Source organism: Rhinolophus sinicus, chromosome 4 (genome assembly GCF_057876585.1).
Source record: "Rhinolophus sinicus isolate RSI-liver-muscle chromosome 4, RSI-T2T, whole genome shotgun sequence".
In the NCBI taxonomy this organism is placed as follows: Eukaryota; Metazoa; Chordata; class Mammalia; order Chiroptera; family Rhinolophidae; genus Rhinolophus; species Rhinolophus sinicus.
The window spans coordinates 17,798,375-17,818,111 of record NC_142504.1 but is presented as its reverse complement, the minus strand read 5'-3'; the positions used below and the strand labels follow the sequence as shown (position 1 = coordinate 17,818,111).

The window sequence follows — 19,737 nt, the reverse complement described above, 5'->3', positions numbered from 1 at the left end:
GCACTATACAAAGAGGGCCTACTCAGTGAACTCAGACTTCCCTGACAATCTTCTAAAGTGACAGAGAGGATTATATGCCAGAAGCGTGTACCCGTTATGATCCATTTCCCTTCTGTCACTTAGAAACAATGAGGCATTTACTTATCCCCTCCACAATGGCCCATATTCTATATTCCAATCTTGCCCCAAGTCAAATTATTTAAAGTACCCTGTCTGGGATGGAGAAAAACATTGGAAAAAAGAAAAACAGCATGAGGGGAAAATCAATAATACAGTCTTTCTTCAAACTCTCTAGACATACTCTCACAGAATATTGCCTTCACAGAAATAGGATGAGATTTCTCAATTGGTTTTTTTTTTCTTTTTTTGTTTTTCCAGTGACCCAAACTTGAGTAATCCAGCCAGTGCTTTGATGGATATCCAAGGTAACGAAATGGTTATGGTGATGTGCTAACGTGGCTCATTTTCCAGTACAGTCTCACTCCAGACATGCTCACTCTTAAATCAAAATCATGTAGGATTTAGCAGGCATTGTAGCCCCACTCACAACCAAAAGGCAGATTCTCTAGTCTGCCAAGCTAGCAAAAATTTGATTATTAGATGGCCAAAACTGTCACTGAGGAATCTTTTGCAAGCACGAACGGTACCTTGTGTGGAGTTCAGGGTATCCTTCAGAGGAACTCAACACTTCCTCAATATATTTATTGAAAGCCAGGCACCACAACTACAAAACTGACCAAACCCACCCCTAAACAGAAGAAATTCATGGTCTCAGACAGACCCATTAGCAGGTAATGTTAGTACAAGTCAGGTAATGACAGACATGCAGGGCCAGGGGCTGGAGGTGGGGTAGGAACATAGAGAAGGAGTTGCCTGACCACATCTTAGAGGACAAGCAGGAACTGGACAGAAAAAGGGAAGAAAAAGACCAATCCAGGCAAGAAGAGTGGTACGAACAAAGAATCAGGACAAGAGGATGCCCTGTGCAGAGTAGAAAACATTTTTTATCCCATGTGTGTTTTCTATGCACAGCTACATTTTGTGGAGTCAAGACTGCCATTGTGTTCCTCTCTTCCTCTGGAGCCCCCTGGAGAGGGTGGCCTGTGAAGCACTATCTCTGACACCCACTGAGTGGCCACCTCCCTCAAGGCGACTGCCTCAGTGACCCCCCATCACCACTCCCAGGACCCTCAGAGGAGCCGGCATTGTGCAGTGATCTGGGGTGAGCTGAAGAAGAAGGCACTCCCCTTTATCATGGCTGCTGTGATGGAGGGGTCCCCAAGCAGTGCTCAGTGTTTTCCAGAATCAGTGTCTTCCAAAATAGTCAAAGAAAAAGCCCTCTAAGATTTACCTCCACCCACTGTGTTCCCTCCAAACCAAAACACTCAGAAATGATTCCTTGGTGGGGGAAGGTGGCGCTCTGCCATGGGAGTGAGGAAATCACTTCTTCCTCAGAATCCCCTTTCCCCTCCCACTAAGCCTAAAAGCTTTGATGTGGGGCCAAGATCTCTTGGCACTCGTCTGTCCCAGAGATTTCCTCTGTCCCAGAGATTTGCCAGTTTGCCTGAGGGCCCAGAAGTGCTCAATCCTGACAGAGGAAACAGCTGAGGCCAGAGCTGGGGACCCTGCTTCATGATTTCCTTCTACTTTAAGCACAAATGAGAGAGCACATCTCCAAACATCATTTTCAACATCAGAAACTGTTAGCAGTAGATGCCTCCAGACAGGGAAGCAGAGCAGCTGGGGGAAAGGTAGAGACAGGTTGACCTTTTTACACACTCTGTAGTAGTTGTGAGTTGTACTGTGCATGGGGATTGCCTATTCAAGAAGCATAATTTTCTAGAAAACTACGTTGGAAAGAAAAGCTTTTTTTTTCTTTTTCTTTTTTTGAAATCCAGAGTTTTCAGAGTATTTTCTAGAGTATGATATTGAGGACTTTCTTTTGAACTCAAATGGCTTAATCATTTTATAGGTAAAAAGTCAGTAAGTGGAAAAAAAATGTGGTGACTAAGAAGACAGACCTCAGACACCAAGCCTGCTGTGAAAGCTTAAGTTTCTTAGCCTCTCTGCGCCTCACTTTTCACACCTGTAAAATGGGGATAATTATAGCACCTATCTCACACTTCTATTGTGAGATTAAGTGAACTCATGCATATGAAACACTTGGTGTCTGCCACACAGTAAATGCTGTATAATTGATTGCTAACAATCATTGTGCTTATAGGTTGCTGCTCACGTCTGTCACCTTCTGCTACAGCACGTGGTAAGATGAAAAAGCTCCAGGTAAGACATGACTCTGAGAAAGATGGCACATAGACTGAGTATTAAAAATGAAATCTGAGTGCTTTCAAAGCCCCTGTCCCACTTGGCTATGTGTCTCCAGCCTGTTGGAGAAACACTTCCTTTCATGTTGTCCACACACTAGGACCCGAGTCAGGGACGAAGTTCCAGAGTTTTCCCTCCACTAACCTGCCCTGTGGTTCTTGAGTAAACCATAAGTTCTCTAGTCTTAATTTCCTCACAGGAGTATCAGAGGGCCACGCAAGCTAATGTATGTGGAAGGGCTTTGTACCCACCAAAACCCTGCAAACAAGGTGCAGTTATTTCAAAAAGACACAATCGACAGCCTGTTAGATAGAACAGCCAAGTTACATGGAAGAATGAATGTCTCACTGCCATGAGAAAAGTTTACGTTTTGGTAAGATGGCAGTGGTTGGATCAACTGCTGAAGGAATAGCCCCCTTACAGAACATTCTCCTGGTGGAGTTGCTGGTAGCCCTCTGCCCCCCATCCCAGCATAGAAAAGCCCTGAGACTCTGAAGTGTTCCCTTTCTCTTCCAGACATTTCCTCTGGGATCCACACTGAGTCCTTTCACTTACCTGGAAATACCTTGTCCCCTTCAAATCCAAGGCACCAAATTGTACTGCCGGTTCCAATACAATATAGTTCAATCCACAACTTCTTTGAATCAGCTCAAAGAAATCTCAGAGATCCAAGTTCACCAGTTTTGTGACTTCAGTCAGTAAATCTCTCTAGGCCACAGCTTCCTCACCAGGAAAATGGTATTTCAGGTTCTAAGAGTCACATGAGCTTGGCACAAGTGTAAACTTTGTTTCCACTGTTTCCTATCTCTCTGTCCCTTTGCATTAGCGCCATACACTTTCACCCCTAGACCCTGGCTGAAATCCACCTCACTCTCAGCTCCGTCAGGTTTTGAAGAAGGTGGGTCCTGACTTGTTTTGAGTTCTCAGGTATGAAAGGTTGCTTCTCCTCCCAGCCTGGCCCACCTGGCCAGAGTGCTCACGTTCTCACACAGCTGTTATTTAGTAAATTATTGCTTAGTGAAGAGGCAAAGAGCATGAAAGAATGGATTAGCTTGTTCATGGAGTCCACAAATATTTACTAAGTATCTATAACACACCACAGAAAGTAATTCAGTAAGAATCTGACTGACCTGTTTGGTGGACGTGGAGGTGAGGTGGAGGAGGCTGGGGAGGTGTTTCCCTGAGGAAGTGAAGTTTGGCTGAGATCTGAAGGATGAGTAGGAGGTAACCTACTAGGAGTATTCGAGAAAGAAGACATGAATGGATGAATGAATAAATGGATGCATGAATGGATGAACTAACAGAACCATGAATGGGCAGTCCGCCTTCCCCTTGATTGCTAGCACCCTGCCTCTCACTGGGTTTCTTTTTCAATGAGCACACCCTTGATGTCAGAACATGCGGTTACATTTCATCACTGTATAAAGCAGGTGTGGGTCCTGGATACCTATCACTGTGGTTAGAAAAGAATTTTTCTATATTTATATAAACGTTTCTTTGGTTTCCACTATGTGGAAAGCGGTCATTCTCCAAACGGAGGGCTGAGAAATTTCAGACTTTTACTACTTCAGACGAGTCACTCCTTTCAACTGTTTACTAATTCAACCCCAATATTTTCTAACTGATGGCTTCCATTTCAGCCCTTTCCATGATCAACTTCATTGAAACACCTCTCCAAAACTGGCTACAGCAATTTAGATTATTTCTATTTTGCAATAAAATCCAATAAATCCAGTACAGAATTTAACCATGTCTTTCTTTCATAAGGTGAAAATCCTCAAGGGAGATACGTTTACTAAGTAGAGAGAAGAAAAACTTTTGTCATTCCTGAGAAAGGGGGAAGGGAGGAAAAAACCCAGTAAATGTCACTACTGACTAATCCCATCTGTTTTTGCAAGGCCCTGGGGGTTTTAGGGCTTTCCATGGGTACATTAAACAGTGACATTCCTCTGAAAAAGGAATGTGCAGGCTTTGTTCCCTGGAGCATCCACCTGGGCAACGGTCACTAAGAGCCTGAAAGGTGAGTGGGAATTCCAAGTGCAAGTACAGTTTCCAACTGCACCCCCACCTGCTCTCCTGCCCCTCACCTGATAGCTTTCCAGGCCACCGTGGATTTGTGAAGGTGCCTTTTTAGCATATATGTCTCCTGCTGTGTCTCTTACTGTTGACTCCACCTGCACCTGACTTAGGACAGTGGCTGGTGAGGTCAGATGCCCAGAGCCTTTCCCATGAGCCTGCCCATAGCTCTATCCCATCAGTGTGAGTCCTAAGAAATAAATAGGTCACTGTCAAGGTTCAGAAAGCATTTTTGCTGTTAAAAGATGACATTTCTATTAAGCTGGTATTCATCGGAGAAGGAGTAGACCTGGGCAGCCAAGGAAAAAGTCCTTGCCGTGGCTTTTAAGTTCCGCCAAGTTTGTAAGCACTTCTTATACTATTTGCCACTTTGTTTTTTTCCCCTGTCAGGATGAAGGCATTAGATTAAAAACAAATGTTTGCAATGGTGGCTCATGATATGAGTCTCTCTACTTTTGTGTATGTTTGAAATTTTCCCTGATAAACAGTAAAAAAAAAAAAAAAAGAAAGAAAGAAAAATAAATAAGCACAGCATTTGACATGCTCTAGGACCCTTGCTGCTTCACTTTCTCCTCCTCAGCCCCACCTAATGCTTCACAAGTAGGGCATCTCTGAAAGCTGAACTCAGGCTACATGAGTCTGCCCCGAATCCCAACTCGTTTTGCTCAGTTGCTTAGACGGGACTCAATTTTTTTGCATCTTACATCTCACCGATACTTCCATAAAGGAACTCCATCTTACCATGATGAAAATTAAAGGTTCATTTCTTGAGAAGGAAATTATATATTAACAGGCATTCTGATGTTCTCCTTACCTTTTACTTAAAAGGTAGTTTCTAAGGACATTAATAATTGCAATATTATGATTACTGGGAGTAAATTTTATTCCTATGTTTAGAAAACATATTAACAAATGATGTCACAGTAGTTGAGCTTTGCAATACAACAACTGAGGATTTTACAACTACCTTAAGTCTAAACTACAGCACAGATAAGTAAAGCACTGAAAGTGAATTCTATAAATGTTACTGCCACACACAAAAAAAATCCATTGGACATTTGCAAAGTTAGTAATAATGCATAGCATGCTTGCAGTAATTATGGGGGTAAAAGTACACTGGCTTCTTAGGAACTGTTCTAAAAACTCCACGTTCCACCTACACAACTTCTAGGTCACAAGTATTCTCCCCTAATTAAAGACTGTTCTCTTAACGGATGTTTGTGAATACACCCAAGGCCAGGACAAGTCCCTTTCCTCCTGCGCTGTCATTGAAGACTGGTGGACACAGGAAGAAGATGGAGCACAGAACTAAGGACTCGATGTGAACACTGGCCACAGTGCTATTCCCTCCCCTCCCCACAATACCGCAACTCAGCCCTGTCATTAAACCAGCTTCCTGGGCTCTGGATGAGAACCGGAAACAGATTCTTCATGCTCCATTAAAGCGTCCACTGGTTAGTCAAAACAAAACTGTGGAATCTGCTTGATAATATGGATAGTTTTGAACTAAAAGGGTGATGGCCAGTCTGAATTAGTGAAAACCTCCTTTGTGCTCTAATGTGATTTATAGGACAGTTTTTCAAAGTAGTTTCATTACTTTCAAAAGCATGGTGTAACTCTAAGGCAGGCTAACAAAGGACTGTGTTATGGGTACCTCTTGCTTGGTGACTAGGTAAGAAAAACTTTCAATGTACTCATTCATTAAGGTCTAAAATGCCCAACTAGAGCTTGCAAACCATTTGTTCTCTAAGCTTTTTGTTTGTCAATTTTTAAGCATTTTTTAAAAATAAAATTCTGTTCACATTCCACAGTAATAGCAATGGCTTTTGGCCAGTTCGAGTTGTCAAATTTACTAGTGTCCACTCTGTCTTAATTAGGTTGCTACCTCTTGTTAGTGTGTCAGTTGCATGCAAGATTTTAAGAAGGAAAAACTGCATTGCCCAGGCTTTCTTAAGAAACCGTGCTCCAGAACGAAGGGGTAACTGGCAATCTGCAGGAGCAAATACAGAATGAAGCATAACACCAGGACGTCAACAGAGCTTCCCAGAGGTGCATGAGCAGTTCCAGGGGCCCAGTGCCGAAGACGACTGTGAGCTGTGTGAGTTCAGCATACGCATTGGGTCGCGGTAGTGCACACAGAGCGTGCACGCTTGTTCCTTACATTGCCTCCTGTCTCTTCCCCACAGCGACCCTACAGAGAAGTTGGCATATTGACCCATATTCCAGAGCCCTAAGGCTCCTGAAGGAGCCTGACCCAACGTCTAAGTACTCTCACTCTTACATTAAATGGCAGAATCAAAATCCCTATATGCCCTTTCAGATTAAACAAGACTCGGGAGTAAAGGTCCATGTAAACAATTACATGAGTTCAGGAAGAAGACATGACTTGGCCAGAGTAGGTAAGAATAAATATAAAGGTGGAACTTCTAGTTCCACTTAAAGAATGAAAGATTTCTGTTTATTCCCCACCCCACCCCCCACAACAAGCCCATTAAAATGGCATTACAAAAAATAAATAAATAAATAAATAAATAAATAAGGAAAAATAAGGGAGTTTGCATATGGGACTTCCGCCACAGATGTGGGGAGAGTGAAACACCAACAGGAAACAAAGAGATTAAGTGAAAGAGTTACACTGGATAAGACACTTATGCAGGTACAAACGCACATATTGACATTGTCCCTTTTGCCAACCTTTTCCAGGCTCAGCTATTGCAATACTTGCAAGTCAGGTTTACGTCCTCCAGGCAAGAGTTTGGACAAACCCTCTCTAGGGAAACTGCATATTCCAAGAGAAGCCTGCCTCCACCCCCTGCACATAACCCTGCCAAATCTCTTCAGAAAAGCCCACCAGCTAATAAGCCCCACCTACATAAAACTTCCTTTCAGTGCCTCCCTCTTAAAAATAAGTAACCAAGACATTTGAGAAAAGCCACATTCTTGAAAGAAAAGACCAAAACAGAAATTCAGGACAAATTAAAAAATAAGGGGTAGAAAAAAATGTTTTAAGTTAATATTAATTTCTTCAGAGAGATAAAAGGAGATAGCATATTCATGTAACAAAACCTATTTGTAAAAAGAAAGCCCTTGGGAATTCTAAATGTGATAGCAGAGGAGAAAAGCTTAATAGAAGGGTTAAATAATAAAGCTGAGTAAATCTCCCAGAAAGAACAGGAAAAAGAGAAAGAACTTGAAAAGAGAAAAAGGGCTTTAAAAAAAAAAAATCAACCCAGAAGGGCTAATATTCAGAAAGAGAACAAAGGAGAGAAGAGAGAGAGAGCGAGAAAAAGAAAGGAAGGAAGGAAGGAAGGAAGGAAGGAAGGAAGGAAGGAAGGAAGGAAGGAAGGAAGGAAGGAAGAAAGAAAAGGAGAGAAAGAAAGGGAGAGAGAAAGGAAGGTAGAGGGGAGGGAAGGAATGGTGAGGAAGGGAGGAAGAAAGAAATGTAATCCTGGTATATAATGCAGCTCATACGTAGTTAGGACTGAGGTAACAGCACATCATAGAATATTGAGTTCTAAGCCAACAATGGCAAAAACTAAAAACCAATGAAATTTTCAGTGCAGAGTCCTCAAAGAAACCCAGGAATGTTAGGCACGGCCAGAGGAATGAGTCATGGGAGACCACAATTGGTCTATGGTGTGTTTGAGCTGCGGGAGGTCAGGCTAGACAAGACCATAACCTCCCTGAGCAAAAAGGGGTATGGAGTTTTACACGAGGGGGCAAAGGAGGTTGCTTCAGTGCTTCAGGGGGGTTTTGTTGTATTGTCTCTAGCAACCAAGCGTTTGGGGCAAGAGCAAGCCCTCCAGCTCCACCCTGGCCCCCAGGCCTCCATTCAACCACCCTCTGATCACAAGCCCCTAGGAGACGAAGTGCAAAGCAAGACAGGATAAGATGGTTTCTACATTCCAGGCAGCTTCTCCAGGCCTAAGGCAAACACAAGCAGGCAGGTACTAGGTACAAAGCAAGACAAGATGGCTTTTAAGATAAGAAAGCTCCCGTTCCTGGCCTAAATATGGCCTAACACCAGATATTTCAAGAACTGAGGGCTAAGATGAAGCAAACAAACCTAAAAAGTTCTGAGTGAAGGCTGTTTGAGAAGCAATTCGAGCCGTCTGTCCGCTCCCTGCCCTACACCACTGGGTCTGTACCCTGCTCTTGCCCACTCCCATAGAAGACAGCAGTTTTGTTGTTTGAAGGGACTCTTTCTGGACTGGAGGTCAACGGCCCAGTTGTTAGTTTGGGAAGAGTACCACAAACTAGTGCATTTAGTGACCATAAAATGCTGAGACTCCCAGCCCTCCTTCGCTGGACCTATTGCCCCAATTAACTACCAGAACTCTGGGAGATAAGAAAAATTTCCTTCCAAAGAATGTGACCAACCAAGGAAAAAGACCAGAGAAAAATGAATCAGAAGTTTCCTAAAATAAACAGTGCTTTCAGATCAGTACAGTGAAGATCAAAGTCAATAAGCCCATCTGTAAACTCAGAGCTTCCAGTTAACTTTTAGGCCTCTACTCTAATCCTGAGCAGATATCCAAGAATTACCAGATATCTACTGAAGGCCTAGAACAAGAAAACTAGAGAACAAAACAAGGAGACAAAAGCAACTTGGAGGAAACAAAATACTCAGCAATTAAAATAAATTAAAAAGTGTCATTAATACACTAAAAGAAATAAGTGACAATGTTATACCCTTAAAACAAGAATGGGAAACCGTAAAAGGGAACATTCAAGTTCAAATAAAACTAAAAAAAAAAAAAAAAAAAAAAAAAAGGCTATTAGAAATTAATAAACATGCCAGTAATAATGAAAAACTCAAAAGAAGGATTAGGAGCAGAAAATAAACTTGAAGCATTCTCCTAAAAAGGGGAGTAACAGGCAGAAGGAAAAGAGAAAAGGAAAAATAAGGATGTTAGAGGACCAATCCAGGAGTTCCAATATCTGATTCGCAAGACTTTCAGAAAGAGGGAACAAAAAACCAAGGAGAGGAAATCATCAAAAAAATAATTCAAGCAAATTTCTCAGAAGTGAAAGATATTGTGAGTTTCCAGATTTCCTAAAAGGGTCACTGAGGGCCCAGCATCAGGGATGAAACTAGGCCCACACCCAGGAACGCTACTGAGAAACTTCAGAACGCTAAAGACAAAGGGAAGATCCTTTTTGCCTCAACACCTAGAGGATGTTCTCCACAAAAACAAAAGAGTAACCCAAGAAAGAGGACGAGATGAGGAACCCAACTCAGGAGAAAAACATAGGGAATTCCAAGGCTGATAGTGAAGGGAAGTCCCAGGATGACAGCTCTGCAGCAGCACGAGAGCGCTCCAACCAGATAGAGTGGGGTTGGAGGAGTAACAGTGGGGGGCTCTATTCAAGAGGAAAAAAGAGACTGGTAGATTACCTAATATTGGTGGACCTTGTGTCTGTTAGAAGGTGTATGTATTAGAAAGGAGGTATAAAGAAAATTAAGCAAATGGGGGGGAAGGGCAACAATTAATTTCAGGAGAATCAAGAAGAAAAGAAACAACCATAGTCCACAATGCTCAGTTGTGAACTGTATTTGCATAGACAAATGATGTAAGCACAGAAGTTTGATTTAATCAAAAAGGGTATTATCTTGGGAGCATGGGGCACAGAGGAGAAAATGGTAGAAGAGAGTTGGATGCTTATCTACCATAATGGGTGATAGAAAATATCTAAAAGTCACAATTCAAAACAGTATAATCTGGGCATGTTATTTGGAAGTGCCAAGATGTATACAGCAGGTCCCTGAATAACGGCCTTTCATTCAACGTTATTTTTTTTTGTAATGTTGATAAGATGCCATAGGATCTTAACTCTTGTTTATATCAATTAGCCCAAGGTAACATTGGTTTCATTATACATCAGTTTGCTTTTTTGCAGAACTTACTGAAGACATTAGTTGAGGACTTACTATATATACTCCAGCAGAAATGGCCAAAAGAATAAAAAGTGGTAGCCTCTGGGAAGAGGCACCAGAGGAGTGTGAAAAGTGATGCAAGGAACCCTATGTTTTGTTATAAACGTTTTAATACTATTTAACTTTCTAAACGATGTGCACGTATACCTTTGATAAAATAATTGATTTTTAAAAATATGTTATTTTTTTTCAAAATATAAAAAAAAAAAAACAAGTGCAAAGAACTTGAGCTGTTAATCAACACGGTGATGGACTATTGACTCCTCCAGGCAAAGGGCTGGTATCATTCTCCTTGTTCCCAGGCATCTAGTACAGAGGGGGAACTCAATACGTATTTGTTGTTTGGTTGGATTCTCCACTAATGGGTGTCTTGGGCCATATTAATAGAATGATTCTAAGGGCAAAGCTAACAGCTCACACTCACCGAGCACCTACTATATGTCAGTCTTTGTTCTAAGTGCTGGGCGTATATCCCATCATTTAATTTTCACAGCTCCATGAGGAAGATGCTGACATTGTCCCCATCTGATAGATGAAGACACTGAAGAACAGAGATTATATAACTCTTTTCAAGTCACACAGCTAGGAAGTGTCAAAGCTGGATCTAAACTCAGACTGGCTGGCTCTGGAGTCTCCACTCTTAACTGCTAAGCTTTACAGAGAAGGAGGAGGTATCCTGGGGTCAGGTCACAGTTGGAATATTCTGTCCTGAACGTGCACACACTCTTTAGAAGTAGAATGTAACCAGAGGAAGTTGAACAGGATGTGAGAAGACCAAAAACCATGCAAGTGGGTGTGGGAAATACGAATAGTTTGTCAATGATGACAGCTTATCTTTGATTGTTTTTTAAATTTAGGAAGAGTGTGCTGCCTCTGGTGTGTTCTTCATCTTGAAATGTTTGAGACTACCTTTTTAAGAGGGTGATATATAAGTGACCCTGAAGTTGATTGGATGAAATTCATTTAGATTTTCTTCCCAGCCTGGAGTTTGACCAGCTAATGATTTTCAGTAATAGGGACAATCTTGTTTTCAAAGCAGTTGATTTCCCACTGAATTGTGGGAAAGTTCTTCCTTAAAATGAAACATATCTTTAGATAAGCTCTACTACCGGTTCTAGTTTTACTACTTGGCACACAAAGAACAAGTCCAGTCCCTCCACTTTATCAGCCCCCTTGAAACATGATTGAACTGTCATCATTGACAAACTGTCCCTATTTTTTGTGGGCCTATTTTTGATGATTTCCTCTCCTTGGTTTTTTTGTTCGCTCTTTCTGCAAGTCTTGCTAATCAGATACTGGAACTCCTGGATTGGTCCTCTAACATCCTAATTTTTTGTTTTCTCTTTTCCTTCTTCATGTTACTCCCCTTTTTAGGAGAATGCCTCAATTTTATTTTCTGCTCCTAATCCTTCTTTTGAGTTTTTCATCATTACTGTCATGTTTATTAATTTCCAATAGCTTTTTTTTTTTTTTTTTTTGTAAACTGAATGTTCCCTTTTATGGTTTCCCATTCTTGCTTTAGGGTATAATATTGCCTACTTGTCTTGAGTGTCCTGAAATTTCACAGTGATGCCTTGGGTGTGGGTCTGTTTTTTTGCATTGAATGGGGAACTAGATAGGCAGTTTTAGTCAGGAAACTCATGTCTTCCAGTTCTAGGAAATGTGATTAAATTACTTCATTGATGATTTCCTTTCTATAGTTGGTTCCATTCCCTCTTTTGGAGATGCTTATTTAGAAATCGCATTTCCTGGGCTGATCCTCTAATTATTTGATCTTTACTTTTTAATCCCGTTTTCTATCTCATTTCTTTCTATTCTAATTTCTGAGATGTTTCCTCAACATCATCTTCTAACCCTTCTATTTAAATATTCACTTTTTATGTCATTTTATTAATTTCTAAGAGCTTTTTCTGTCCTATGAATTGCTTTTCCTAGCATCCTATTTTCACCTGTTTAAAATATTTTCTTTTATACCTCTAAAAATATTAATAATATTTTATTATGCTTCTTCTCATTGCATAAAATATCCCCCCCACCCCCCACCCCGAGTTAGCTTTTTCTAGTTAGCTTTTTTCTAGTTATTTGACCGTTTTGGTCTCTAGCTTTCATTTGAAGCTGTTCTCAGAGGTTGGTGTTCCTTGGTTATCTGCTCATAATAAATAGGAATTAAAAAACTGACTGAAACTTCTGGCCTTTGAATATATTTTGTCCAATTTCAGTTTCACTGTAGTGTCAGCATTTGTGGGGGAAATATAAGGCTACAAGGAGAAAAAGAGAAAGTGTCTCTCTATAATGAATTGAAATATGTCTCATAAAAAAATTATCCATTGGTGACCGTTACCTGGTAAGTCTTTAAGTGAGCTCCAGTTTTACAGTGTTTGTCAAAGGGACAACCACTGTCATTTGAAACAGGACAATTCTTCATTGTGCAGGACTGTGCTTTGAGATCATTTAGACTCCATGGCCCCTGCCCGCCAAGGGTCATAGGGTCTCCCCATTCATATGACAACCCAAAATGCTCAATGTTCCCCACCACATTTCCAAACACCTCTGGGGGAAATGCAGGCATTTACTGCCCCTGGTTAAAAATCACTGTGACTCTTTAAAAAAATGGTGCCCAGAACTGTTGCACAGGTGGGAAAGGGAAAGTGTCCCATAACATTAAGGGCCCTCTATCTCTGAGATTCTAACAAATTACTCATCTAGCCCAACTGTACCTTGGCTGCTCTCAGTCCGGTGGAGCCTATATACTAACTAGAAACTCTCTCCTGAGCCCACACTTCTAGGCTAGATCTTAACACCAAAATTTATCCAATTGAACTCAGCAATAATTTAGTGAGCATACTTTATGCACAAAGCATTGGATTGGATGCTATATGGTATAGAAGAGCATTGAAAGAGGGGTCTCTGCCCTTAGAGAGTTTCCAGTACAGTGGACGTGGGTAAGATGAACCCACCAGAAACAGTAGGAAACAACACAGGATGTGACTAAGGGCCAAACTTCTACCACCTGTTACCACTTGTTAATGTTCCTTTATAGCTGTTGCTATGGCTCCTGTACAGTATTGCAGCTGGGAAGGCAGTCCGTTAAGGGTAAAGAGAACGTCCATGCATCACTGTGACAATGGAGAAGGCTTATCCTGGTTGACTTGGGCCCATCAGGACTCCGTCTATGGGCAGGAGTGGATCTATTGTATTGAAAGTCAGTAGAGTCCCCTCCAGTCATTGTGACAATCAAGGATGTCCCCACACATTTTCAAATCCCTCTGGAGAATACTACCCAATGTTGAAACCTTCTCTGACTCTCTTTTTTAAAGGTAGCTGCTGCACAGTAGAGGAGAAGCAGAATAGAATCGAGGCCATAACTATGATATCCAGCACTGTAGTCTCATCTCCACCATGATTGAGGCAAGAAAGCTGAGGCTCAGAAAGTTTAAGTTACTGGTGCAAGCTTTTCTCTTTGACCAAAGGCAAGTCACTTAACCTCTCTGATGCTTAATTACTTCTTCTATTATAGGAGTCTAATAATGCCATCAGAACATTTGCAAACTTAGTGCTTTACACGAGCTGCCCACACATGTGCATGGACACGTGTGTACACTTACACATTAGCCTGCCTCTGCTCCAGAAGGGAGCAATATCCTTGGAGGTGACAACAAATGACCTCTCCCACAATTGTCTCAAATACTGTGATCTCACATTCCTTCTCAGTTGAAATACTGTGAGTTTGTGAAAGAGTGAGTGACCGTGTGTGTGTGCATGTATACTGGGTGGGAGGTGGGCAGAGGAAGATTTTCCTGCCTCGTTTCTGTCCTCAGTGGCCCTGGGGAGAGGATTGTACTGCCAGATGAATTAGATGTGACCCCCAAGGGTGGACTATCTGAGCACACTTGGAAGGAACTCGACCTGAGAAATCTGGAGTCTTAGCCAGTGGGTCTGAATGATCTCACCACCCCCCTTCTTGTCTCACTCGTGTGCTGCTGACCCTGCCACTGCTTAGGTAAGTCTGCTCGCTCGTAGGGCCTTCCTAGGAACATCCTACTCATGCATAGGAACCTCTTCCAAAACCACACCCAGCCTGGAAAACCCTTCCCCGCCCTCTGAGCGGTCTTCCCCACGACGGCTCCTGCCCCAGGTCCCAACGTCCCAGCCTCCCCAGTTGTGAAGGCTCACGGGCTAATCAGAACCAGAATATAATTTTCTGGAGTCGCTCTCCCATTACATGCTCACTTCATAGGCCCCGATCTAATGTTCAACGCCCAAATAAGCATGTCACAAAGAACAGATATTTATTGCTCAGTCTTTTATGTTTTTAGTCTTTGTCATTCTTTCTACAGAAAAGTCTAAACACAGCAGAAATGGTGTTCAACTTATTGGCACATTACCCAACACAGTGCCACACTGTTTATTCATTCATTCATTTAACAAACGATACTAAACATCATTCCTGTGCAAAGATGAACAAGAGACTCTACCCTCTGGGAGCTTACAGATGAGGAGGAGATAGAGAATGCAGACAATTGCACTACAGAAAGATGCTTGCTTCCATGGAGCAGCTTGCAAGTCACTCAAGCTGTTTACAGAGTTCATTTTCTTGTGTGTAGGACTGACGATCCTATGCTTAAGAGAGAGGGAATCAGGGGAGACTTCACAAAGGGGATAGCATGGAGGCTGCCCTACTCTTCCCTGGTGCACAGCAGGAAGACGGCTTTGCAGGAAAAGTAACCAGCAGCACAAAGACATAGCATACAGCATATCCAGAGAATGCTGATAGCTCAACATTACCGAAGCTCAAAGATTAAAGGCAGAGTGGGCAGGTGACAAGTAGGCCAGATCAGGAAAGGTTTAATGCCAGACTGAGAGATGGAAATGGGAAGTCACCGGAGCATTTTGAATCAGAGGGTGATATGATTGCATATTGTATCAGAAAAGATCCCCCTGGCAGTAGGAGCAGAATAGGTGAAGGGGAACAGAATAGGGAGGCTTGAAGGCGAGTTCTGGCAAGAGGTGGTGGACCCTGACCTAGGGCATTGACACTGCAAGTGGAGAGAACTGATGAGGCAGAACTCACAGGTGAAGGGTTGGGGAGACTCATGTCATCAACACCTAGTCTATAGGAGGGCAAGCAGATCTGGAGGAGAGGAGAGTCCCAGTCCGTTTGGGGACCGGTTGGCTTCCAGATGCCTGTGGGACATGCACATGGAGATATCCAGGAAGGGTGGACTAAGGTTGGGTTGAAATAAACATATGTGGGGGTCCCACCCATACACATGATGGCTGAAGCCACAGCAGACGATGATGAAATTCCCTAGGGACCACGAGGTGGGGAGAGGAAAAGAGGACCCAGGGTAGATTTTGGGGAATACATAAAACCTCATCTAGAGACCAGAAAGAGATTGAGACAAACAATAAAGGTGGTGACTCCTTTGGATCCTGACACTGTCTCTTCTCTTTCCTACAACATGGATCCTGGACAAATTAGACCAAAAAAATACTTTGTACATTATTATATTGGAAAGCTTAAAGGAATACGCACAATGAAAATTTTAGCAAACTGTGCTTCCTTCTCTGCTCAAGTCAAGGTATAACATGCTTGCCCTGTTTACATAGGAGTTTGGTTCCCAAAAAGCATTTTTCTCCCCAAAGCTGTCTGTATTCCTCTGTGATAAGGGTGGGAAGAGAGAAGAGAGACACAGAAGGACCATTTCCCGTTTCTGGAGCTGGACATGGGGATGAACCTTGAGCATCATGACATTGAGCTAAATGACACAAGATGCCAACAGTGACCCAGGAGAGACTCCAGGAACAGACGACTCTGAGTAAAAGACAAAAATCTCAGCATCATATGAGAAAAGTGACTTTTTTCTCTTCCTTATAACAGCTGTGTATGTATGTGTGTGGGTGTGGGGGGTTGTGGGTGTGTGTATGTCGCTAACGGAATATATTTGAAACTCCAATTCCCACCATGTGCTAACCACTAATAATTTATTTAAATCTTGATTTCTATGAAGCAGAGACTTTTCCATTTACAAAAAGCTCAAGAACAGGCAACACTGATCTCTGCTGATTAGAAGTCATGATAGTGGTTACATCTGGAGGCTGGTTATTAACTGGAAAGGAGCAGAATTATATGGGGTAATGGAAATATTTTATATCTTGATTTGGGTGGTGGTTACATAGGTGATACGTATGTAAAAGTTCTCCAGACTTGTGCATTGTACTGCATGTAAATTCTGTATCAGTAGAAATATTTTGAAACAAAATAAATATAGCCTACATTCCTACACACACACACACACACACACACACACACACACACACATACACAATAGAGGGATGCACAGTGAGGTGTATGTGGCTCAGAAAAGAAAGGAAAATCAAAAGAGGGTTGATCCACTTGAAGTGAATGGAACCGAAGGACCCGGTGATATCCAAGAATAGATGTAATGAAAAAGGTAGCGACGGGGCCGGGAGATTGTAAATTGTGATCAGCATGGGGTGTTGGTCTTTAAGACCTCCTGAGTGAAGCAGCCCTGCTGGATGGCAAATGCAGGCCAGGCTGATGGTGTGGAAAGCTGAAACCAAAAAGTGGTGCACGTTGTTGAAAATGAGGAGGTTTCCAAGAGAAAGAACATTAGAAGGACCGGCTGTGTCGTCACGAATGCTCCCCCCAAAACTGGCGGGAGTTGAAATTCCAGGTGTCAAAGGCCTCAAAGCCTTTGAAGAAGGGCTCAAGGCGGTGAGGAGATGACAGCTGGAGATGAGGAGATGACAGCAAACCATTCAAGTGATTCACGAATGTTTTTTTTATTATAATAGTAAAGGGGGGGGAATAAGTAACCAGTTTAGAGTACGGTACACTTTGGGAAATGGAGTTTTTAAGTGAAAAGGAAAAGTTAAAAGGGATTGTTATATTTCCGGGAGGGAAGGAAGATTTACTGATGTTAGGTCATCGTCTCTGCTTCAACAGCCCTCTGTGCTATGCAACCCTACCAAATGAGTTGAAACTCTCCAACAAATCCCCACCCCAACTAAGAATTCCTTAAGGACAGAGTCTGTCACAAGGCCTGGGGTGCACGGTATCAGAGCGGGACCCAACAAGCCGCAACAGCAGCAGCAGAAGCATTGCGCTCACTCCCCTGCAAAGAACATTCCTCAAGGTCGCCAAGTGAGCCAGGTGGAAATCAGAATTTGCACATGCGCAAGAAGGAAACAGAAGCTTAACCAACCTGTAAGGATTGGTTCTAGGACTTCAGATAACCTCTCCAACTTAACCCCCTGGTTCAAGGGAAGGCAAGTGAAGCAGGTAGAGGAGATAGCACTTCCCGAGAGGCTGGCTGGTGACAACAGCCAGGCCCCAGCAGGGTCTTCTCACACTGTTTCGGGGCTCTTTCCCCTCTGTGGCTCCTCATCTTTCCCGACCTTTCTCCCTGATGGTCTCCTCAGGGCTGAAGTCACTCTGACACATCAAGGAGTTAGACACTGATTGAACCGTCTCCCCAGGGAAGTGAACTGAGAACTATCTCATGAGGAAAAGTCATCCCTTAGGGTGAGCTATATAGGCTCCAAGGCCCATGTGTTATTTGGGATCCTGGAATTACACCAGCGAGGCACCTACCTGTTAGAGTATCTGGATGAATTCGTCAGCGTCCGAGGGTCTTGTAGAGAACTCGGTCGCAGTTGTTCCAGCCCCTCAACAGCTGGGAAGTGTGCTGGGGTTGGTTTCACGGCCTCCTTTTCTACCAGGTGCATCCTGCTTTCCCATTCCTGTGAATTAAGATACACTGTGTTTAGAGATTTCTTTTTTTAAAATTTATTTAAATAAGATGTCCTTTAAAGTAAATGAAAATCCCTTTTCACACAGCCCTGGCAGGGTGAAAAACTTTTGCTGTCAGCATCTCCTTGGGGCAGCTTTCCAAAAATCATAATAAAATCAATTCCTAACCATAATCTCAGAAATTGTGAGAGCTTCTATTTAATGTTTGAAAATATGGCAGATGAATGGGGACTAGAAACCTGACCTAACATGTATGTGAGATCTGCCCTCTAATAGGAAAAACTGTAGTCCAAAATACTGTAGGTAACATTAAGTCATTAAAATCAAGTGGTTAATAACTTTCACAATTACTCAGTCTGTATCTATTCAATGCCAAGAAAGTAAATGTGTCCTAGGTGCAAACGCGCAATATTTCTTCCTGATTAAATTGAAGATGGAGTGGTGAATCGGTAAGATAATCCAATAATGGAAGGTGACTTAATTTCTTTTAAGAGCTCCCAAATGTGTAGGCTTAAGCCATGTGTAAGAGAGAATTCCAGATAAGAACTTGGTCCCAGTGACCATAGACAAAGGACAAACAAATTGGAGAAACCTCTTAACTACTTTTGGACCAAAGGTTGGGCCCAGCAAAAGATTTTTAAAACACCATTCCTTCAACATAGTAAGTGCTGTCAGCAAAATCTTATTCAGTAAAATATTTACTTTTCACACAATTCAACCAGAACACTGGTTTCCTCCTTGATTTAAACAAACTCAATAGGCCTGGTGACCGATCTAGAGGGACTATACTATATAAGAACAGCAACTTAGAACAGCTGGCAGGGAGAGAGAGTCTTGTTATAACAGCTCTCAGCAGAATTTCTATTATATTCCAAACAGTTGTGAAGTATGGTTAACTGACACACCATAATATCCCTAGTTAGACAGTTAAAATGTTGTTTCTTTAAGGGGTATTTGTGGACCTCCTCTTCAAAACTGCAACTCCCTGGGCCCCATCCCAGCTGGCCCCTAGGAACTGGAATTTCTGAAAATAGGGCCCAAGAATCTGTACTTTTAAAGGCATTCCAGGTGATTCTAATGAACATTCAAATTTGAGAGCTACTGAGTTAAGACTATATGTATTTCTTTATATTCCTTTTGGGTTTCACAGAATAATGAAATTTGTAACTCCCACTATTTCCATCATTTTGCAAAAACACTGGGGAAAAAAAACAAGTAGAATTAGCTTCAATGTCACTGTTGTCGTGTGGTGACATGGGATTGATCAACTCATTTATTCTTCTGAATTTTGGCTTCCTCATCTGACAACAGGAATAGCAAAGTCTACTTCATAGGGCTTCTAGAAGAATTAAATCATGTCATACATGCAGATTAAGTCACGATGGGCACAAAATGGTAAACAGTCCCACCCTTGAATGATTGATTGCAAGCACAAGGGGTGTGGAATGACTGTATCACAGATATGATGGCCTTTGTGACTTTGCTCAGTGAAAAATCTGTTCTTAGTTTTAACTCCAAACATGGCATTGCTACTTCTAATCAACAGCCAAAATCACCAACAAAATAGAGACAAGAATAATTAGACCTATTTCAAGCACTGAACATTCTAGAAGTTTCAGTA

General features: G+C 42.2%; 1 protein-coding gene across 1 annotated transcript in view; it reads right to left on the bottom strand.

Moving 5' to 3' along the window:
* The window catches only part of RAPGEF5 (Rap guanine nucleotide exchange factor 5), a 418,760-nt gene extending 400,659 nt beyond the window's left edge, over positions 1-18,101 (bottom strand). The window contains exon 1 of the mRNA XM_074340846.2: positions 17,958-18,101. The gene's annotated coding sequence lies outside the window, so the exon portion shown is untranslated. The remainder of the gene's footprint in view (positions 1-17,957) is intronic.
* Positions 18,102-19,737: the final 1,636 nt, after the last annotated feature.